General features: G+C 34.5%; 1 long non-coding RNA gene across 7 annotated transcripts in view; it reads right to left on the reverse strand.

Annotated features, from left to right (window-relative positions):
• Positions 1 to 24,913, reverse strand: part of LOC102012158 — a 218,619-nt gene that overhangs the window by 172,302 nt on the left and 21,404 nt on the right. For 5 of the 7 annotated variants that reach the window (XR_001231625.1, XR_001231624.1, XR_001231621.1 and 2 more), the window contains exons 1-3: positions 22,598 to 22,706; positions 7,360 to 7,488; positions 6,671 to 6,740 (exon numbers count right to left, since the gene is read on the reverse strand). This is a non-coding gene — a long non-coding RNA (uncharacterized LOC102012158). Of the gene's footprint in view, positions 1 to 6,670; positions 6,741 to 7,359; positions 7,489 to 22,597; positions 22,707 to 24,913 lie in introns of those variants that run through there. The other 2 variants (XR_001231628.1, XR_259571.2) reach the window with 2 other exon arrangements.

The raw sequence follows: 24,913 nt of genomic DNA on the forward strand, positions 1-24,913 counted from the left end.
AACAACCACTGATAATAACTTACCAATTTTGTCTGTAACTATTATTTGTCTATTTGTTTTCCTGAGAAACTATCTTGTAAATAACAATATGTAAAACAATAACCATTGATAGTTTCCTACCACTTTGTCTGTAATTCAGTAAGCCCCCCTATTACTATGTTATCCTTCTTTTACTCTTTAAAATAATTTTTAAAAAATTAAAAATAAAAATGCTTGGGAGGGTATGGGGGAAAAGGAACTCTTTACATTGCTGCTGGAAATGTAAACTAGTACAACCAAGGTAGAAAGCAGTATGGAAATTTCTCAAAAGACTAAAAATACATATTCCATTCAACCCAGCTATTCCCCTTCTAGGTATCTTCCTAAAGGATTTAAGGACAGCATATTAGAGTGAAACATGCATACCCATGTTTATAGCTGCACAATTCACAACAGCTGAATCTTAAAAGAACCCTGTATGTCCAACTGCAACTGAATGGACAAAGAAAATATAGTATTTATATACAATGGAGTACTACTCTACCCTAAAGAGAAATTTGACTAATTTGTAGGAAAATGGATACACCTTGATTCAGCAATGTTAAGTGAAATAAATATCATGTGATTTTTCTTATGTGAAAAATCCAAAGTACAAATAAAATAAAGAGCAAGATAAAAAGTAGATAATAGGAAACAGGGAAAGGGGATGGGGGAGGAAGGGAACAAAGGAAGGGAAAGGGAAGGAAAGGCAGAAGAAGGAAAAATAAAAAGAATTAAAATGTGTTCCAGCATATGTATCAACTCCCCACCTTAAAAGAATCATTATGTACTGCAAACGTGTATAATAAAAATTTAAAATAAATTAATGTCACATTTTTAAAAAAAGAAGACAAAGTTAAAGTCAATTAAAAACTTAAAGTTAAAAGTCAAAAGTTCAAGTTAATCAGAAAAGTTGTTCAAGCAGCTCAAGATCCAAATGTGAAACAAACTAAATTTGAGCATCATTTCAAGCAAAAGGTGAAAATACAATACACTTAATTTAACCCTGACATCTGGAAAATTTTTCCTAGAGAAATTTTAGTGATGTAGGATTATATTCATCAATTGTGAAGTAAACTATACTGCATGATTCTATAGCATATACCACTTACATCTTCAAAGTATTACAGAACTCTTGACTTTCTGCATTTAGAATCAACATATGGAAAAATACTGAAAATAATTACACTTGCATAATATCAACTTTATACTTTGACACTGAAGACATAGTTGACAGCAGTTAGACAGTGGAGGTTAATGGGTAGAATGTTGAAAAGTATTCATTTCTTTTTGCTACGTGCACAAAGAACCAGAAATTTACATATGGTATCTGAATAGCACCAATAGAAAAGTCAAATATGATGCAACTGGCAAGCTAGAGTCTAAACTAGCCAGAATCAAATAAGAATAATTTCCTTTATCTTTACAAACTGCCTCAATCACTGTCTGTGAAATTTCATGTCCCTTTCATCACTAAAATCTGAGCAGATCCTTTAGCGTTTTTTTAGTACATGTTTCAGTGCAGGAAGTTTACAATCATCTTGGGGAGTGGATACATGTTCATGATGCAGTTTGACTCTTTTTTTAATCTCATTCCCCTTCACTCCTTTCCCCTTCCCGTATAATTGCCCTTTCCCTATTTTTCATTCTTGTTGATATTATTAATCTTAGCTCCTGTTTATGGCATATAAAGTTTACATTCACTGCTCTTTACAAACACAAGACTAATTTTTACTAGTACACGTTTGCATTGCATGCAGTTCACAATCATTTTGGAGCATGGATGAGTGCACATAAAATAAGATAGGTTAACAGTTTTTTTTTAATCCCCTTCCACTTCCCTCCCTCCCTCCTTCTCTAAATTCCCTTTCTCCATTTTCATTCTTGATATTATTAATCTTAGCTCATGTTAATGACATATAATATTCACATTCACTGAGGTTATTGGGTTCATGTACATGTCATATCTTTATTTTGCCTATTTCCCTTCCTCCCTCCTTCTCTGCTCACCTGCATTCCTTTGGACCCTTTCCCATTTGCAAGACATCCATCCTCTTGTCACCTTCTAGCCATTGTTTATTGTGCTCTTTAAACTGTGCCTTACTCAAATGAGAGGTGCTATACAGTATCAAAGCTTGTGTGTCTGATTTATTTCACCCAACATTATATTTTCCAGGTCTATGCATTTTCCTATAAACGTCTCAAATTTGTCCTTCTTTACAGTGGAGTAGCATTCTATTATGTATAGACACCACATTTTCTTTCTCCAATTGTCTATTGATGCGTATGCAGACCACTTCCAGGATTTAGCTATGGTGACACATGTGTATCACTATAGTATGATGCCTTTAACAAGCCTAAGTTTTATACAAGTGGACTTCCAGGTTGAAAAGAAATACTTCAGTTTAAATCAAAACTTCAAATTCATATCCAATTTGAAACACCACCCTTCACTTGAAGGCCTTTCCTTGGGTCAAAGGAGATGCTTCCATTCAACATCCGGTTTCAAATATAATAACAAAAGTTTGAGCAGAAGGACAGGGAAGAAATGTAAATGAGATAAATTTCTCATCTTTCATGTCCTGAAGTCATTTTCTATGTTTAAAATGAATATATCAGGAAATAATGAAACAGAAGCACACGTATACTGTTGAATATTATGAGGTAACAACTAGAAAGAACATCTAGAAATAGAAATAATTAAAGTTAGCATGAGAAGTGGGACAGTGAACAGTGGCTTTTCATGTTCCTTTAGTACTATTGCATACCCTATGACCACATTTTACCTGTGAAAGTACTACATTTGTACCAAAAATCAAACGATGAAAATAGTAATAAAGCACAATATCAGGAGGAAGAGGGAATGGTTAAGAGTGTGAGACTGTCAGTGACGGTAAGAATTGAAGGATAATCGTTGGTTTTAACAAGGTGAAGGTCATTGATTATATTAAGTTAGAAATGTTTAGGCATACAAGAAAATGAAGAATAATTTTCTCAAAGTATTTGACTTTTTCTGATCAATACCTGGAATTTCTCCTTTATCTGGACAAGAATAGAAAAAAGACTATACTTAGGATGTGGAGTCAATATCTTTTATTTTTGTCATCGCTCTTTCAAGATGAGGACACCTTTAAATGTAAATGTGAAGGACAGAGTAAAGGAGGAAGGTTGAATGACTTGGGGGAAGGGATATATTCATACATTTCCTCAGAAGAGTAGAAGAAATGTGATTGGAAGGCAAGGGCAGGAAGCTGGACTTTAGCTTAGAAGAAGCACAGTTCATTCACCGTGCTGGAGACCGGGAGAGGAAAGGAATATGGATGTATCTATCTATGACGAAGCCCATACACTTGGTGAAGTAAAGTGGTGAAGATTCATCCAGCTGTTTCTGTAGATCATGTGAAGAACGTGATAAAGTTATGCCTAGGAATCTGAGGAGAGCAGAAAAGATCTGAAATGCTTTCTGCACAAAGTAGGCCTAGAGAATCGAGCAGTAAAGTGCTGTGCGCTCACTGGACAGGTGTCCGGGGCCCAGGCAAGCAGCTAAGGAGCTGAGGAGAGCAGCACTGTGCTGCATTCACAATTTTCTCCACTCCTGCTCGGGTGCTGCTCAGAGAGAGCAGACACTGAGGCTGATGCGGGGTTGGTGTTTTGCCGGAGAAACGTGATGAAAGACAGAAAAGCAAGGCAATTTTGCCTGTCTTGAGTAAAACATTAAAATCGGTGAAGATGTACAGTTTTTTAGAAATAGAACAATTCTATTTTTGTTCTCTAACTCATCGCGATTTCACCTTCACTCTCTATTTAGCCCGGAGGTAGAACATTTTTTATTTTAAAAAATGACTAACACATGGAATCTAAGATAGACAGGAAAGAAAATAATGAGAAGGATGATGATTAGAGAGATGACACACTAGGCCTAATTCCCACACATGAATTACAGGGAATGAAGGACGTTATGAGTATTCTGCCCAGCTGTCCCAGAACTGACTTTGTAACTGGTAACACTGGACCTGAACGTGCTGGAGCTCTCTGACTCCAGATAATCCATACTGGAGCATAGAGGTTAATGACAATCTACTGTTGGACACAAAAGAAGGCCAAAAAAACAGGAGTCCATGCCTTAGAGATTATAATACCCAAGAGTCTTCCCATCCATTTGTGCCAGTTCCAGCTTTATCATTTAATTTTTATTTAGATGAACAATAAAGACAATGGGTATTGTACTAGTTCCACTGGATGCTTTAAAGCAAATGCCATTTTCAATTCTTGTTTCTAAGGAGTGAAGCTATTTCTGACTATATAAGCAGGGTTGTATTTAGTATCCTAAATTCCTCTCCTCTAGTATTTAAAATTGGCCTCTGTCTGTAGCATAAGCTACAAAATTGTTTACCCTTTGCATTTTAAGTGAATCACAGCCACAAAAGCTTACTCAGCTGGGTTGTCTCTTAATCCTATCAACTCCAGTCAGAATCATCATTTTCCACCCCCACACACTTCAAGTTTAAAATCCAGAGAAACATTTAAATTGTTAAAGTCAGTCGTCTAAGTCAGGATTTGTGTCACTGTAGAGCAAATAATTTGAAGAAATTCTGTTGTATATTTAAACTTATATTGACTAACCAAGACACTTTTCCAAATCAAATCAGTAAAATTATTATATTTTGATGTTTTGCTTAATGACCAAGTTTGGGCATTATTTTATGGTTATCATTTTTATTTTTTCTATAATATGTAGATATTAGTAATAAAATAATAAATATCTATTTAATATTTGCTATGTTTGTGGCATGTTCCCCACGCTTAAAAAAAAGGAAGGTATAATTTTTTGCTTTATAGATTCTCAGTTCCCTGATGTGAGTAAATCAAATGCACAAGCAGACCTTACAAAAGCACTTAAACTAAAGTGAAGAAGTATTAATATGTGAACTAAAGTAGTGATAGGCAGAATTAAAGAATGGGGATAGATAAAAGAGATATTTACTTAGGCAGAGATGAAGAACTTCAACAAAACTCCATATTTTTTAGACTAAGTCAAATGGGATAAAAGCATTCTACTTGGCAGAAATTAGATATTTAAGAATAATGAGTTGTTTTGTGGAGGAAGGTGATAAATCGAGTTTGAGAAACTTTTCGTTCAAAGAAACTGTGGTGCATGCAAATAATGATGTCTAGCAGGCAGCTGAAAATGTGCAGCTAGAATTTGGTGCAGTTAGGGAGCAGAGCTATAGAACATCTGCAGTCGTCTGCATGAAGCAGTAAAAGCTGCTTCAATTCTGAATGGTGAGAATGAAATAAAAACAAATTGTGCATGAGGTGTGGAAGTGTGAGGATAGGAATGTGAGGTATGGTAGGAAAAAGATTCAGCTAAAAATACAAAGATGGAGAGTGAAGGAAAGAATGCAAAATCAGCAACTAGAGATAGCCAGAGTCAAGATAATGTCAAAGAAATTAGAAGAGGAAAAAAAATTTTATTAAGAACAGTGTAATCAACTCTGTCAAAGCCCCAGAGATTTTGGGAGGAAAAAAATAACCTCATGTCTGAAAGCACTCAGTATTGCTAATCTTGAAGCTATAGAGTGTGTTAATCTTAATAAAAGCTATCAACATTAATTGTCAAACTAATAAGTGTAGTTTAATTCTCTTTCAAAAAAGGACTATACACATTAAAATCAGTCTCTGAATTTGTCTGAGCTGAGTTCCTCCTTTCCTAGACAGGGTCCTCAGAGATGATGCCTTTTTTATTATTGTAAGCACATACCCTCTCTTCCTAGCGTTTCCAAGATGCTGCTCATCTCAGAAAAGAAAGGGTCTTTCTCTCAACCTGTCTGCTAGAAATCTGCTCTGTTTTTCAGCTTTTGTCTTTCAGTGCCCGTAGCTGTTGGAGACAGGGTTGAGAGCCAGAATGTGACAATTAAACTTGATTTTGTCCATTTGATTGTCTCGGAAACTGCCCAGAGGACTGGTAGGACACACATCTAGGTGGGTTACAGGACGTGACCTTGGTTTATACTATATGGTCCCTTGTCCCTCCTATCCTGTGCTGCTCTGCTTCCCAGCCTCATAAACTAAGCAGATTTGCTCGGCCATACCCTTCTGCCATGATGTTCTGCTTTGGAGCCTGTAGACTCTGTGCTGGATCCTCTGAAACCAGGAGTCAAATTTAATTTAAACTTCTCCTCCTTTAAGCTGTGGGTGTTGTGTCCCCACAATGGGAAAGCTGACAGAGACCCATGAGCCATAGCTGCGAAGTGAAAATTCAAATCAAATGGAAAAGAAAAGAAAATCCAAACCACGGATTTCTGAAGATAATGGCACTGATTGAAGACATACTTAAGAAAAATCACCCCTTAAATAGTATCAAATAGGAAACATCCAATTTAACTTACCCTAAAACTGATATTGTGATGGACAAGTTCAGCTAAAACCATCTTGTGACATTTTAAAAACCATATCATTATGCTAGTATTCCAATTTCAGAATCACCTTTCTCAAGGGAACAACAAAATTCTAGAAAGCGAGAAAGTCTTTTTCAGTTTGCATTTTCAAGAGTTTTCTCTTTGGAACAGAAAAGCACAGGTCAGTTTTTCTAACGGACTCCTTTCAATAGCAAAGACATTTTAGTAATCATGCACACAACTGGCTGACTTACATTTGCTTCTCTAGAGGCACTGGTGTTTTTTTAACAGAGCTTGACCATCTTCTTCCTTAAATGTTCTTTCCTTTATTTGAGAATACGAAGATAAATGTAATTTAAGTTGAGAAAAGTCAAAGGTGATACTAAAAGTTACTTAGCAGCTAGTTAAATAGCCAGGCACTGGGAGAAAAGCCAAGTCAGCCAAAAGGATGAGAATGCACTTGAGGAAGTTGAAAAAAATTGTCATTTGATATTTCTATGGGTTCCTACTAGCTGAATTGCCACCATGAGCAAACTATTTTTTAAAAATTTTCCTTTAAACACACACTCATTTGTGTAAACCCACAAACAACTTTCTTTATATCCTTCTGTATTTGCTGGGTTCAACATATCAGAGACGGCACGTCCCTAACCCAGGGCTCGCCTCTGGCCAGTCATATAAAGGAGACGGGAGCAAGCATGTGGTGTCACTTTCCTTGCTGATTATTTTGTCTTGAAACACTTTTGTTTTCTCCACTCTTCATTCTGAAGATGTATCCACCCACCCACCCCCCGAAAAGCCTGAGAGCTTATTCTCCTGAGTTAGGTAACTCAGAAATTTCTTGTAAACATAAGTTGAAGGTATAGACACATAAAGGTAATATTTTAACCAACTTATTAAAAGAACGAATTATTTTAGCTGCCATGAGCCTGAATGTACATACTGATATTGCAGTCTCAGATCACTGGTGCCATTTATTTCATTCCTCTTCACTGCTCTCCTGTCTGGTCACTGTAGACTGTAACTAAGTGCATACAGCAAACTTCACAAAATGCTTCCAAGTGCTTAAGCTCTGGAAAAAATGAGACAGATAAAAGAGTAAATAGGAGAGGGATAAAGAATGCAACTATGCCTTACAAATAATATATAAACTTAACTTTTATTTTTTAAATATAAGAACCCCACCACTGACTGATAAAATCATAAACTCAAAAGTGGGAGGAATGAATCTTTTATTCATGCAACAAATATGTTTGTATGCTCACCAGAGGCTCAGCACTTCACCCCTACAGTTCATCTCACAGAAAACACTGAAACCTAGAGACGCTAAAAGTCTTAACCTAGTTTACATCTCAGGGAAAAGTTGTCCTAAAAGACAGAAAGAAGTAGTCTGAGTCTACAAAAACAAAGTCTGTCAAAATCCAGTTATCAATGGAACTGGTTTTCTTCTTCTGACCCTTTCGGGAAATAGTAATGTAGAAAAATATCTTGTGTTACAGACAGCCAGTGTGTATCTTGCTGCAATCAAGATCTTTATAATGAACAGTTCGTGCTCGGAATCACTGCGTTTAGAAAGATGTTTTAGGTGCTTATAACGCAAACTGTAGACCTACAGTCTGGAGCTTTGGGAAAGTTGTTAGAAATGCAAAACCTTAGGACTCATCTTAAGCTCCTGAGTTATTCTGAATTTTAGCAGTAGCCCTTGGGTAGTTTGTATAAGTACTAAAGTTTCAAAATCACTATTTTAAATGATCTTGGAAATTACCTCCAATTTTAAAAGTGTGTGAGGTAAGATATGTGTTTAAATGATATTAAGATAGTATTCATTCAGATATGAATATTTTAATAAAGCAAAACAATCCCTTTTACAACAAATTATTTCCAATTTATCTCAGGTGTGCAAGTTTGTAAACGGACTTCCCAGCAATCATAGGAACAGAATTATGAAGAATTAAAATGTTCTCAAAAGAATATTTTGATAAGCAATATTTAAATTGATCTTATTTAGAAATACACTGACTCTGCAGTTCATTATTTTAAAGATGATTTACATGGAATTTACTTTTTGTGTATTCATACATTAGGTTAACTCACCATTACACTATTTATAGAGAAAGAAGCATCTTAAAAAAGACATTTCTTTTAGAAGAATACCATTATTTTACAAAGTCAAGTCTCTACACAGAAGTACTATAATTGCTATCTAAGCGCGAACATGTATTGTTATGTTTGTACACTTAACTAATTGCAAATGATGCTTAACTAATAGTTTAAGTAACTTTTAAAAGGAAACATTTGGTTTACTTGGTTAGGTTTGCCTGGCTGTGACATAAAAATAATACAACTGTTTATAAAACCAGAGGACTATCCATGAATTTAGACAGGTCCAAATTAAGCTGCCTTGCTGAATTTTAATTGACTCTACAATATCTGGCTTTTTTCTTTTCCTAAGATTCCTTAAAAGTATTTAAGGACAGTATAATTTTTATTTTATGGACTTCTAAAAATCTAAGTGAAGTAGACAATGTACTACTACTTTGAATCAAAATCAGTTTCCTGCATGTAAGACCAATGGTTAACTGCTAGATTCAAAACCATGTTCTGTAGAACAAAAATTTTTATAAGTTTAAACACAATTTTATTATTTTTAAATCCACATTACCTTATAGGTGTCCTCTGAGCATTCTTATCCCAACAGGGTCCCCATTTCCAGTGGCTGTTTCCTAGCCACAATGACACAATCTGGTGTATATTTTGAGGACTTTGCATAAAACAAAAACATTGCACCCAAAATAAAAACACAGATCTTCTTTGAGCATTACAATGAAAGTGCTGTCTACACATGCCTGAGATTTCCACAACTGCCTATTCCCACTAGTCACCTAAAACTAACCGATGTACAACACACACAAATTATCAAAATTGTATTGTGTCAACTTCTATTGACCCTGTGTCATTTTATCATTTCTAAAGTCTGTAATCACTCTAGAAAATATAATTGCACATGGTTTTTATGATAGCCTCTGAACTTTAAAGTTAGCAAACTGTGACACAACTTTAGTGGTACCTATAGAATATGCACTTACTGCATATAAATCTTCGGGCTTTGATAGTCATTTTATATATTTAAAATCTTTAATTAGATCAAGTCTTGAAGTCATTAGTAACAAAACTCTACTTGCCATTTTCCTTCTTTTGCTCCACAGCTAATATGTACTGTTATTTAGTGGCTTTATATAACATCTTCCTTCTAAGTTCCTGAAAGTCATGACCAGAGTTATACACTGAAATAAATTAAAGAACACATTACTCACTTCAGTGAATGGGTTATTTATAAACTTTAAATGAAAGCTAGAGCAAAAAAGTGTGTTTTCTAGCCTTCTTTAGAATGCTTAGCACTGTTAAGGAGTGAGTTAATAAGAAAGCTAAAAGTAAACAGTGCTTGTATGTAGTTTCAGAGTTGTCTCTTAGGACACTACTTTATTAAAACCTTACGGAAAAAAAATTTCTTCTGACTGCTGTGCCATGTAAATATTGCATCAGATAAATGCCATATTTTGACTAAGTAGGCCTGTATGAACATAACACTGCTTTATGTTGATTTCCTTAGTTTTTCTACATTAATTCAAAATTCAAACCACGATTACCACAACACACTGTAAAATAGTATTCGTGACTTCATACAGTGAAAGATGATATTTTCCTTTATAAATGCCACATAAAATGTCTGGTAAATTTTTAAATAGAAAAATAGTGAAAATCCGAATATAACCACAAATTGCCCTCCATCCCCTGTCCAATAAATCCTAACTTTAGGTTTTTTACTATCTGACAGAAATCCTTTATAGCCATGAGTGGAGAAAAAGCAGCCTTTCTCTCCCTGTACATTCATCTGTGTGATGCTCTATATTTCAGTTGAGAATAAATTAATGATAATGTTATAGTCATATTTACATAGAGAAAGTTAGGAAGTATATTTTCTTCAAAATAATATTTGGAAAACTTAAAAGAAAATTATACCTACAGATAGAAAAGAAACAAAGGAAAATAAAAATTTTAAATATATGTATAGTTACCAAAAATACAGAAACCAGAAAAAAACTGATCCTCAACTGAAAAGGCAAATAACAATAAATGATACCTATATTAAATTGATTTTGAATGCTATAGTCAAGAATAAAAGTAGATCAAGCCTATATTTTTAAAATTTGACATATATAGTTTTGTTCAAATATGTTTTTCAATAACCAAAATTGTTACCAAAATCTAAGAATTTTTAATTAGCTACAAAGTATTATATTTAACTTCATGTTAAACTATTAGAAATAGTAGATATTCATGCTCAAGACTTACTAAAAAGAGGAAAACTATATTGTTCTATGTTACATAGCTGACAATAAAATATGAGTGGAAAATGTTCTTCTAAAAAAGATAAAAGGGGCAAATAACGAAAGATACAACTTTTACTTATTCTAAGTTTATATTGGTGGTAGCTCCTTTGACTGATTTAAATTTTAAAATACCTTCATTTAAAAAGAACCAGCCTCTCTGTTGCACGTAAAATTGAATTTCAGCTTCTACTTGACAGTTGAGATGAATTATGTTGGCAATTTGTGATATCATTTTACTTCATGTAAGAGGCTTCTAGATCTCTTTATTCTACAAACTCAGAGCTCTCTATCCTTTTTCTTTCCTAGTTTTGTAATTATTTTGGATAAAAAATTGGGGAGATAGACATGTTTTATGTACACATATTATTTCCTACCCATATTTTAAGAGTCTGAGTCTATTCCCAAGATGATATCTAGAAAACTTAATACAAGTTAAATCAGTACCCTGCTCAGTCTCTTTCTTATGCTGTATCCTAGTAAAGCATCTTGCATTCCAAATGTGAGAAGAAGAATCACAGAAAAGCAAAAACTGTTCAATAGTGAAGGTGAGATTTGTCACAGCAGGGATTTTCCCATTGACCAATTAAAATTAGAAATCTGGCTTTTTCTTCTCTAACTCGAAGATGGCCATAATAAAAAGATTTTTGAGTAGGATACAAAATAGAGAAAAACTGAAGAGCATCCTCAAAGCTTCTTAGGGATGTTAAACATCCCTTTAACAAAGACCAAATAGAAGAAATGCACTGGCATGCTTTATATTCATTTGGAATATATGAGCATCTTAGAAAGGAACTAGCAATTTGCCCTCCAAATTCACAGTAAAAACTGTAGATTCAACGACTTCAAACTCACTTCAAAAAAGAAAATGCATATAAAATGCCTAGCCCAGTAGAGCTGATAATTCCCTTCTTTTACATATATCATATCTCCAATGTTAAAAACTAAATATTAAAATATTATTTATAGCTAGAAAGAATGGATTACATTTTGACTCATACTTTTGGAATTAACAAGGCTTATTATATTTCAGTCTAACTCTTCAATTTGCTATTGAGTTGTGTAGTATATTTGGCTTTTTAAACGCAATTCATCTTTTCTGGATTTGTACATTAATTATTAAAAACAAAAAGAATATTAAAAAAAAACAAATACATGTGAAGAAATAGTCTGTAGCAGAATGCTTTCTTTGGCTATTATGATTAAAATGTCAATGAAGTCAACAAGCAGCACTTTCAAAAATATTAAGTAATAAACACAAGAGGAAGGTTAAAAACTTTTAATGATGTAACTTGTCCTTGTCAAATACTGAGTGTTCATTACCAACACTGTAGACTATTCACTGCAGGTGTATTATATTCCATCTCTTAGAAATATATCAGTTACCCCCCCCAGTTACCTCAATTTCAGCCAAAGGATAAATTAGAAGCTTCTCTGTGGATGCCTCTTCTCTTAAAAAATGCTCTCCCTGAGTCAACTAATAGTGAATTTGACCTAGTTAAAAAGTACACTCATAAAATTGATCCAGTTTTTGCTTGTTAAAAGAGGTTTATTGACAACATGGATTACAAAGATTAAGTCAGCCACCATAAACATGTTCTAGAGTGCCTAATGTCAAAATCATAATTTACTTGTAGTTTCATTCAATAGCTTTCTATGAAGGTTACAGGCAACCCTTTATAATATAGGCAACCTTAAACTCAGAGAATTTGAGCTAATAAAGTGTGCAGATGGGAAATCTAAATTATAAAACATTCTTTTACTGATTCTATGACTCACCCTTGACACAATTAAGCCCATCCTCCCACCAAAGGCTACAAAAAGTTATTTATAACCTGCAGGTATTCGTGACTTAATATGGAGTATATTCTTCTTGGGTATTTCCATTTTAAAGAAAAAAATTAAGCTTAATGCAAAGTAACAAACTGCTGTCAAACTCCTATAGGCCTTCAAATACCATGAAAGGAAAGTGCCTCTTCCAAGAAATTTGTAATAATTTTTCTCTGCAGATAATGGAAATAAGTTGCAATGACTATTAACAAATAAAGAAAAACATGTAGACCACATTTATTACTTTTTAAAAATCCTATACTTTTCCCATTCCTGACCTATTATAATTTATATTTTCCCTTAGATTGAATTTTTTAAGCCAATTTGCTTTCAGGGGAACGAGGTTGTGTCTTCCAAGATTTGTTCCTCACCATTGCTGTACTTAATTCTACATGCCCACCGACAATTTGCAAGTTTTCTCTTTCATCTTTCCTCCTTCCAAATTTAAGCTTTCATATGTACAGTATCACTCCCCCCCATTACTTGAAGAAAATTTAATTCAGTCATACCAACAAAATTGTGAGATAAATGTTTCCCTCTGACCTCCTTGGGGTCCTTATGGTCAGGCTCTCAGGACCTCTGTTATAGGAGTTTTCTGTCCTTGTGCAACCCCTTTTTCCCTTAGCTCCATGGCCTCCACGTGATCAAAAATTTCTCCATTTTTGCTCCAAAGCTGGCTTGGAACTTCTCATTTTAGTAATAAAATAGCTTTGTAATAAAGTTTAATATGTTTATTCAGTTGATGTTGATCCCTTCCTATAATCTTGACACTAAACCAAGCCAATATTCTCTGAAAATACAGGTAAGTAGTAAATTTTAATTTACTCTAGTCTTATTGAAGTCCCTACCTCAACTATTCAAGTTTAAAAATTAATTATTTCTACAACATATGCATTGTCCCTTAAAAAAAATCTATTGAATTCACGCTGATTGTATTCAGTTTAAGTATTTCTGAGAAAGTATTCCTGAGGAACATTTCTAGTGTCGATTGTTGTCCAGAAGGAGCTGAGGTGATTTGCTTCCATTGTTTCTGTTACATATTAAATATTGAAAATTAACTAGTGTAAATATTCCTTGCAGAGTTTCTACACTTCTAATTAAATTCCAAACAGGCTTCAGTTTTTAGAAAACACACTTATTAGTGCCCTGAGTCCAAACTAAGCCAGATGAAATGCTGCATCTTAATGCTGCAAGACAAGCACCGCAGACATGCTTATGAATTTCCATCGAGCCACCCCCAGGTTGTCCAGGGTTTTCCACTCGGCAGGAGCTGCTGCAGTTCTGAATGCTGAAGACGTTCACTTCATCCTTTGTATCATTTTAAGAAGTAATTTCTATGTTTAGATACCTTTCCACATATCTTAATTTTTCGTATTACCTTTTAACTTTGTGTGACATTCAATATTTGTCCCTCTTTGTTTCTAGAAGTATTTTTAAACAACTTAATATAGGGCACAAAGAGTCCTATTTGTTTTATATTTATACTCTCATTTCTCTAAACTGCTATTTTGAGAAGTAAATTATCTCCCTTTACATCTAGATACATACAGAATGAGTTTAATGGATTTATTCCCTTATTTAAGATTTTGGGAAATGATCATTAATCATCACTATTTAGCAATTATGGAAAGAATAGTTTCCATAACTCATCTCAAATGATCTCACAAGTGAAAGGACTTTCTGAGCTAATACTGTAAAAAATTACTGTCCATATTGCTTCTTGATTATTCTCTATTAATTATTTAAAGAAAATATCTCAATAAAAGTATAGATGTCATTTCACATTTGTTCAACTCATTGACACAGTAAATAGAAGAGAAAGGAACAGAGTGACAATACAGGTTATTTTCCCCAACATTCAAATGAAATTTTTCATATGTAGATAAAAATTCACTTACTTCAAAATGCACTCTAATTACAATTCTTTTGATAATTACTCAAAACAAAAGATGACTAATAATAGTGGAAATATTTTCAAATATTATGAAGTCTGGTGTGAGTATGTAAAACAATATTTTATAATGATATAAAATAAGAAACTACAATTGTATTTTTGAAAAAATATCTTTTTTAAAAAACTTTTAGTTCAGTCCAATACCACAGTCATTTGTAAGACCATCTATAAATTAGTGTTTGCTTATCTGTAACCACCAATTTTATTTTCCCAGCTGTTTAAATGAATCCTAACTACTTTTTGCCAACACAAATAAACCATGTCAACAGTATAAGCAACTATACTAATTACTATCATATTTGAAAATTTCTTTAAGGTTAATCGAAATTTTTAAATTTTTTAAATTAACAAATAAATAAAAAGGTCAATTTAAATTTACAGCTAGTACTTTTTTAATTACAATATCATTAAATGGTCATCCATCACAATGATTGTTCAATAGAATCAAAATCATGAAAACAAGTTAAGGACACAAGCTGCTGAACTAAAAATCAAAATGGTTTGAGATAATAAATTACAGCGTGTCTTTTTAACTGAAAACAGTGAGATTAAAGAAAAAGAAAGGAATTCTTGACCATATCCCCAATAAAATTATATGACCAAAAGGAGTTATTTGCATATATGAAAATGCTTCCAGACTAAGGCAAATGTGTAGCACTCATTATGAAGCACCCAGATGTACACTGCAGGAAAAGTTGACTTACTCAGACAAATAGTTTAGAGTTTATCATTAAATTGCTAAATACATCCCAGCTGTTAGCAAAATAGCTAAGGTTATGCTTGGTACTTTAAGATTGAAAAATACTAAGTTCAGTACTGGAAATAAAAATAGTATTTTTTCATTCTACTCACAAAAATTTTATTATCCCTCCAGATATGTACCATCTCCTGCCTGAAGCACTTATTTAGAACTGCTCTTTTGTGTTACTCGTACTTCCGATTTCAGAAGATGATCTCAGAAACCTCCAGGGACCTAAACTGTCAAGCGTAAGGATAGAGTCATATTGATGTGCTATTCAAGCGAAGATAACTTATGTTTGTAGCACTAGTTATAAATAATAATAGGACATTAAAGAAGAAAAAGTGCCTGAGAAACTTCTTTCTATCGGGCTAACCTTCAAGAATGTCTCAGACAAACCAAATTATTTCCACAAAATCAAAGCCAGTATCTGGGTGTGTTTATAAAAATCATCAATTCAAAATGCAAGTGTTTGTCCTTTTCACTTGATATTTTTAAATGGTCTCTTGTCCTCTTTTGTGTTTTAGTTGAATTTGTGTGCAATACATTGTTGCTCTACCTCAAAAGCCTCCTGTGGGGTACAGGGCTTGGCAGCCCCGGGGAAGGCAATGAACATTGTGCAATTCAGCGCGGTGCATCTGGTAATAGAAGAGCATGAATAATATTTAGAGATCTAGCACACCTTAGTGGAAACAATTATAATTACAGCTGCTTTTAAGGCATTTAAATTTTAAATTCCACTGTCACTGTGAAATTTCCTTTTACCTAAACAGAGACACCTTCTTCAGGCTTTTTTCCCCTTAACTAGATATATTTTATTCCTCTCATACTCCCTACAGGAGAGAATAAATTTGATCATGAGTGTCCTAAAGTAGAAATCTTTCTTTACAGAATATGCATAAAATTATTATACAACTCCCAAAGCTATAAAGTAAGGTATAAAGTGGCGGGTATTTCTCATTAAATGACTGTTGAACACTTGGCCCACAAAAGTTGTTGGGTCAGCTCTTGGAACACTTCAAAGACTTTGGTTTTGAATATGTTTATATGTCCTGTTGGTCGTAGCCGGCCTTGTTTACTTCATACTACTAAACTGTCACCAGAAAAGAGAGTGAAAATGACCGCAAATACCCTTTCTACTGTACAGACAATTTCAAGAGCTTTCAGTTTTTTCTCCTGTTCCATCATTCTCTGTGAGGGAGATGAAATAAGCTAACTGCTATGGTTTCAATGTTTTTGGCCCCTCCAAAATTCATGTTGAGACTTAATCCACCATGCATTGGGAACTGGGGCTTCATGGTGTAGCATAAAATGCCTCCCCAGCCAGCATATTTCAGTTGCCCAGGTGACAGCTCCTGCTCCAGTTCCAGTTGTTTTGGTTCTTAGAAGTGGCTGGTCACTGTGATGCATATTGTAAGAACCAATCTCCAACTGACAAGCCATTCTGCCTCTGCACTTCCCACTTGCTTATCCCGAGTAAGCCATAGACCACCAGAGATCAGGGCCTGATATTTTGGGAATGATCCAATCCATACTCATTTTTGTAAAATAAATCGGCCTCCAAATCCTGAGTGTCATTTTGGTTTTCCTGTTTGCTCTTGCAATGGGTGTTTAGAAATGGGCTAGGGGATATAGCTCAGTGGTATAGCACCTGCCTGGCAAACACAAAGTCATGACTTTAATTACACACACACACACACACACACACACACACACACACTGAATTACACTTTTTAAAGGGCATCTGTGGGGATATTTGCTTTCTGTTTTTCTGCCATTTGAAGGTGCTGCAAGAAGAACTTCATCAGACACTACATGTTTAGAGCTTGATCTGAAATTTTTCAGCTCCAAATTTGTGAGAAATAAACTGTTGTCCTTTATAAATCACTTGTTTTGTAGTATTTTGTTTTAGCAGCACAAAACAACCTAAAACAAACAGCATACATGCGGTATGGGGGCGCATGCCTGTAATCCCAGCACTTAAGAGGCTGAGGCAGGAGGATTGCTTTGAGTTTGAGGCCAGTCTGGTCTAAAGGTGAGTTCAAGACCAGCCTGAACTGCATGGTGAGACACTGTCTCAAATAGACAAAAAACAAACAAACAAACACACAAAAAACAGCACGCAAAAGTAAACACCTTACATTTACTCCAATACATGAAGAAAATCAACCCTGTTCATGTAGACCTCAGTACCTAAATATATTTTTGGAATTAGAATATAGACAGTCTCAAGATTATGATCGTTTGGGCCAAGAATATAGCTCAGCAGCACAAGGCCTGCCGAGCAAGTGCAAGGTCAAGAGTTTGATTCCTGGTACCAGAAAAAAAGATGATGATGGGTCACTTTACAATATTTTTTATGGTATGGTTCCAAAGTGATGTGCATTCAGCAGAGTCTGCACATCAAATGTTGACTTTTGTCCTTCTCCCATGCTATTGGTATGCGATACTTTTATACTCCCTTATGAAGCTGGGCGGAAGCAGTGAGCCACACCTCCCGGACAGTCACAGTCCTAGAGTAAACAACCAGCACTCTGCAATACATGGTGCTGCTAAACTGTGATGTTCTGCAGATTAGGTGTAAGGTGCATTAAATAATTTAATTTTACAATAGGTTTCATGGGATGTAACCCCATTATAAGTTAAGGAGTACCTTCATATTTATGGGGCCATGTGTACAGCCTACTTCCTATCTAGCATCTCAACTACTTGACAGGTAACTCAAAACTGAAGAGGAAATCATGTTGATCAGTAATTAAATACTTCAAGTCAAACAACTTCTCAAATGGTGGGACAGAGGCTCAGGAACATAAACTATGAAAACGTAACATAAAGAAAACTATGAAAACGTAACATAAAGAAAACTATGAAAACGTAACATAAAGAAAACTATGAAAACGTAACATAAAGAAAACTATCAAAACAAAACATAAAGAAAACTGTCAAAAACAACTACTTCAGAACTCCAGAGGCATGTAAACAAATTGAGAGGAGTGGTTTCAAAAAATCCTCCAGGAAAACAGTGAGAGTTTGTAGCATTTTTATCCTTTTAGCTGAGGTTGTTTCCCTTTCCACTGTCCTCCAGCTCTGGATGTGGGGATGCATGAGTGCAGGACAAGCTGTGAAAACAGCAGCTTTGCTTGAAGAAGGCACACTTGGTTTTGAGTGGAGCCCTGAGCAACTCCATAGCCCAGAACAGTAACAACCTGTGGCAGAGGAAAGGCCATTGAGAATTATCTTAGTATTGCAGTCCTGGTCAAAAAAAGCAACAGAATGTCATACAAACTATAAAATTAATAAGATTAATGAATGAGATGCCCACCATTGGACTTGATAGGTTCCTACCAGTCTCCAGAAATCCGTAGACTCTCAGATACATATATGGAGAGAAACCAGAAAGGGCCCTAGCCTCCAGGTATCCTTGGCTGAACAAGAGGCCTATGCAGGCACAGAGAGCTGTGAAGGCCGAAAAGAAACCTAAAGCTGGAACAGACTTGTGAATTGTCTGAATTTTTAATATTCAGACACACAGTCAAAGACACAGCAATACAAGACAATGGAGTTTTACTGACCTATCAGGTTAATAGTATCCCTTAGTTATTGTGGGCTGATCAAGTCCACAATCTCCTGATCAAGTGTATGGGAAAGGCTAAATAAAAGAGGCAAATGGAACGATTGCAGGGTTTCAAAACCCTCTCATAGAATTCAAGATTCTCTGGTGCCTAAGACTAAGATCTTCTCTTGGTAGCCCAAGAGAAGCCCACATTTATTTGGTTATTGGAAGAAGGGAGGGGAATACTCAAGAATGGTGGAACCACTCAAGGACTTCTCCAAGTAAGGTATTAAGTTAATCCACCCCGAAGTGAGATGGCTGAGGCTATAGTCTTTATCTAGTTGAGGTTGGATCCAGGTATCCTTGGCTATGATCTTGTCTTATCCTTTGAGGCCTCATGACTAAACCTGCCATTGCAGGATTCAGTAAGGATCAGTGATTCACAGAGGTTCACTTACTATGAGTCCACTGCCCATTTCCAGACAAGGAGCCTAGGCCTTGGATAGACTCACAAGTAAACATGGAAAGCCAATTGGTTAATTTAATTCCTACTCAAAGGTGCTTTGTAGTGATCTCCATCACTGGCCCAAACTGTTTTGGGTACATTTTATGAATAATTATTAGCTAGTCAATTTCAAGTTAAAACAAGACTGAGATGCTATCTCACCCCAGAAAAAAATGGCTATCATCAAAAAAGTCAATGAATAAAAAATGCTGGCAGGGCTGCAAAGGAAAAATGGACTCTTCTCTACTGTTCATGGGAGTGTAGACTAGTACAACCACTATGGAAATAAATGTGGAGAGCCCACAAAAAACTAGGATTAAAGGTCCCATTCGACCCAGCTATTCCCCTTCTGGGTTTCCCAGAATTAAAAACATCAAACCACAGTGATATATATGCACCCATGTTTATAGCAGTGCAAATTTGTTGTAGCTAAATCTTGGAAACAACCCAAATGCCCATCAACTGATGAACTGATAAAAAATGCTACTTTTATACAATGGAGTACTACTCAGCTGTAAAGAAAGATAAACTCAAGGCTTTTGTAGGTAAATTGATGCAACTAGAGACCATACTCATAAGTGAAATAAATCAGACCTGCATGTGTAAACACTGTATTGTCTCCCTAGTGTAAGAAACTGAAAGAGGAAGTAAGATCCAAAATGTATAATAGATACTGTGAAACGAAAAGAAACTGCTCAAAAAGGAAAGAACAATTGGAATGGGAGAAAGGAGAAAAGAACAAAGGAATGTAGATAAGTAGATAGATAAATAGATAGATAGAGAGATAGATAAATAGATAGATAGACAGATGATAGGTAGATAGATGATAGATAGATAGATAGATGATAGATAATTGTACTACTAATTTCTATTAGTGTTTTGAAAGGAACAGATAGTGTTTATCAATCTTACATGCCTATATCTGGTAATCTGAGCAACTACTTTGAAGATAACAATATGCAGTATAATAACAATTGTAAATTTCCTATCATCTTGTTTTAAAATTCTGATCATTATTATTGTTTTTTATTTTCTTTAAAATAAAAAAATATGGATAATATTTTTAAAGGTGAGCAAAAACATCAGAGGATGCTGAAAGAAAGCAGACTCTGTGTATTTAAACCAGCCTTGTTACTAAATTTGTGTGTGTACAAACACACATACCCACTCACACATACACACTGGCACCAACAATCTAAAAGGAAAAAAAAATCTAAATCCAGGGTTACTTCATTACCTAAAATACCTAGTTATCAACAACATCAAGAAATTCAGATATAAAAAAAGAAAAGGGGAGATGAAATAACAGCCGTAAAAAGTGTTTCTGAATATACCACATTAGAATTAATAGACAAAAACTTCAAAGAAATAATTATAAATATGTACAGAAAACAAAAGAAAACTGTGTTTAAAGAATTATAGGAAAATATGATGATAATTAATTATCAAATAGCATCTCAATTTAAAATTAGGAATTACAAAAAAGAACTAAATGGAAAATTGTGGAATTGAAAAGATTACTTAAAAGAAAAATTTTCTAGCATGGTTCAATAGGCTATAGGAAGTGAAAGTAAAAAGAATCAATAAAGTTTTGGGGTTTTTTGGGTTTTTTGTTTTTGTTTTTGTTTTTGTTTTTGTTTTTTTTCGGTTTTTTTCTGGTACCAGGAATCAAACTCACGACCTTGCGCTTGCCAGGCAGGCGCTGTGCCACTGAGCTAAATCCCCAGCCCCTAATCGATAAAGTTTTAAAAAGATCCATAGAAATGCTGTAATCTGAAAATTATAATAGAAATTATCTACTCCTAATCGAGGGAAGAAGATAATGAACAGAGTTTCAAAGATCTTTGGGACAACATCAAGCAAATAGACATATGTATGATAAGAATTCCAAAAAGAGAGGAAAAATTGGTCAGAAATAACATTAAGAGAAAGAAGAGGGAGAGAGAGATTCCTAAAATCAAAAATCCATGTGGGGACATTACCATCAATCTTATATCAATATTATAGAAATAAAAAGGATCATTAGAAAGTACTATCAGTGATTCTATGCCAACAAATTAGATAACCTGGTTGAAATGAATAAATATCCAGAAAAACAAAATCTTTCAAGAAGAAATAGGAAAATCCAAATATACCTCTACCTAGTAAGGTGATCAAATTGGTAATAAAAACCAAAAATGTCCTGACAGAGATCTGCTGAATTCACTGGTGCATTCTGGAAGGACAAACAAAGACCAATCTTTCTCAGACTTCTCTAAAGATAAAAAATGAAGAGGCACAAATGCTGTCAAACCCATTCTGTGAGGCCAGCACTGCACTGATACCAAAGCAAGACAAAAACACTACAAGAAAAAAACCTACAGATCAGCATCTCTTAAGCATATCGATGCAAAACTCCTGAACACAATATTAACAAATCAAATTCAGCAACATACTGGAAAGATTATACATCATGAAAAGGTAGGATTTATGCTTGGAATGCAAGATAACTAAGCATATGAAAATCAATTGATATGATGCACCATGTTAACAGAATGAAGTGTAAACACCAGCAACCTTACAACTGAACGTGCATACAAGGAAACTGAACTCATTATATCAAAGAGGCAACTGCATTTGCATGTTCACCGAAGCATTGTCTCACAACAACCAAACATGAAACAACCTCTATACCCATCAAGGGGTCAATAGATAAAGGAAATGGGATGTGTGTGTATAATGGAATGACATTCAGCCTTAAAAAAAGAAGGAAGTCCAGTCATTTCGAACAAAGATAAGAGTAGAGGATATTATGATAAGTAACACCAGACAGGGGCTGGGGATTTAGCTCAGCGGCAAAGCGCCTGCCTAGCAAGCGCAAGGTCGTGAGTTCGGTTCCCAGTACCGGAGAAAAAAAATAAAATAAAATAAGTAACACCAGACAGACACAGAAAGAAAAATGCTACATTATCTCATTTACATGTAGAGTATAAAGAACTTAAACTCATAAAAACTGATTGTAAATAAAGTGGCCACCAGGAGCTAGGCAGTGGAGGAAATGGATTTTGTTCCAATGATATAAAATTTATGTTACAAGAAGAGTAAGTTCTCAAGATCTATGATAATTCCAGCCATTAATAATAATGACAACTGCAGTTAAAAATAATGAATTCATACGTGACATGCTGGGTAACCACACTCCACCCTCAGCCTCCATGCATTTTGAGACTTACTGAGTTGTCCAGGCCACCTTCCAGCTTGCCCTCTTCCTGCCTTAGTCTCCTAAGTAGCTGGGATTCAGTTGTGAGCACCTCAGCTGGCTGGACCTTAACACAAACAAAACAACTGTAAAACAGTTTAAAGTAAAATGTGAACAGAAATAAATTCAATTACATGAATGAATCATTCTTTAAAAAATTTAAGTGGTTTAAAAATTTTCTAAAGATAGCAATTGTATTACTGAAGTTGTCAAGAAAATAGATCCTAAATGTTCTCAAACAAAAAGTAGTATCAATAAAATGAATATCTTTATTTTCCTTTCTTCTTTTTTCCTAAGACAGTCTTTCCAAGTTGTTAAATTTCTCAGGCTGGCATCAAACTTGGTCCTGCTTTAGCCTTCAGAGTGTAGGGCTTATAGGGATGCACCACCCAGCCCAGCTCAATTTTCATTAATATCTACACATTTTGTAAAAAGATGCTGGAATAAGAGAACTTCCTAACTATGATAAATGGCATGCAGAAAAGCCCCATAGCTAAAATGCTTAAGGAAAGATTAACTGCTTTTCTCTTAATATATGAACAAACCAAGGACATCTGCTTTTGCTTCTTGTATTCAATATTGTACAACCAGTTCTAGCCAACTCAATAAGACAAAAAAAGAAAAAGAAAGAAAAGGAAAAAAAGAAATAGAAGTTAAATCTTCCATAGTGGACATAAAGAAGTAAATCTGTCTTTATTTGTTGATGATCTGATTCTATTTGAGGGAAATCCTAAAACTCCACAAAGTCTACTAGAATAATACACAATAAAAAAAGTAGAATACACAAACAACATACAAAAACTGATCTTCAGATTCAACATAATTCCTGTAAAATCCCAGCAAGATTTTGCAAAAAATGAAAAGCTTGTTCTAAAATTTATATGGAAATACCTAATTTTCCCAACTCCACAGACAAAAATAACTCCAAAAATGCTTTAAAGAAAATAAATTTAGGGCTGGGGATTTAGCTCAGCAGCAAAAGCGCCTGCCTGGCCAGCGCAAGGTCGTGAGTTCGGTTCCTGGTACCAGAGAAAAACCAAAAAAAAAAAAAAAGAAAAGAAAGAAAAGAAATTTAAAGGCTTAATGTTTACCTACTTGAAAACTTACTCTAAAACTACAATAACCAAGACAGTGTAGTACTGGCAAAAGAAAAGCTCAATATAACAATTAAGAATGTAAAAGTAAACTCTATATTTATGACCAATTAATTGATAAAGATGCCACAGAAATTCAAGTTAAGGATAGTTTTTGCAAGAAATGATACTCAGAATATTGGATATTCATGTGCCAAAGGAATAAAATCTTATCTCAAACAGTACAAAAAAAATCACCTTAAAATCAAATACAAACAAATGTAAGAATGAAGACCACAAAATTTATAGGAAAAACATACAATATCTTCATGACCTTGGCCTAGACAAAATTCTCAGACATAATTTCAAAAGCAAAATCTACAAAAGAGAAAAATGCTAATCTATAATGGACTACATCAAGATGAAAACTTCTGACCTTCAAAATTACCATTTAAAGAATGAAAAGAGGAATAACATATTTGGAGATAATACTGCAAATCATATGCTAATCCAGGGATATAGCCACATAATGTAAAGAACACTTGCAAATCAATAAGACAAACAACCCAATTTAAAAATGAGTAAAAGATTTGAGAAATATTACCCAAAGATGCTATATGGAAAGCAAATAATCACATGAAAAGATACTTATCATTAATCATTAGAGAATTAAAAACCAAAGCATGACTCAGTATAACGCTTTATACCTGCTAGAATGACTGTAATCAAAAAGATTTTTAAGAGCGTACAAAGAATGTAAAGAAATTGAAAACCTCATAGCCTACTGGCAGGAATGAAAAATGGTGCAGCCTCTTGGAAAACAGAGTTAAATATAAACCTACCATACAATCCAGTACTTTAACTGCTTGGGATTTACCCTAGAAAAAAGGAAAATATGTCCATACAAGGATTGTATGTGTGCATTCAGATTGACATTACGTACAGTAGCCAAAAGCTAGAAACAACCTGTACACCCACCATTGGTGAATGCGTACATTAATGATGCATGTACAGACTAAATAGAACGCCATTGAGCAATACATGAAACTGTTGATACACATCATAGGAATAATAAAACTCAAAACAGCATGCTAAGTAAAAAAAGCCAGAAACAAAAGTCTAGATACTGTTTATCTTATTACTTTCTTTGCCTCTGAGACCCAACACCCAAAACCAACAGCTTGAAGGAGAAGAGGTTTATTTTGGCTCATGAGCCT

The sequence above is a fragment of the Chinchilla lanigera genome, unplaced genomic scaffold, assembly GCF_000276665.1.
Source record: "Chinchilla lanigera isolate Chin_1 unplaced genomic scaffold, ChiLan1.0 scaffold00006, whole genome shotgun sequence".
Taxonomy (NCBI): Eukaryota; Metazoa; Chordata; class Mammalia; order Rodentia; family Chinchillidae; genus Chinchilla; species Chinchilla lanigera.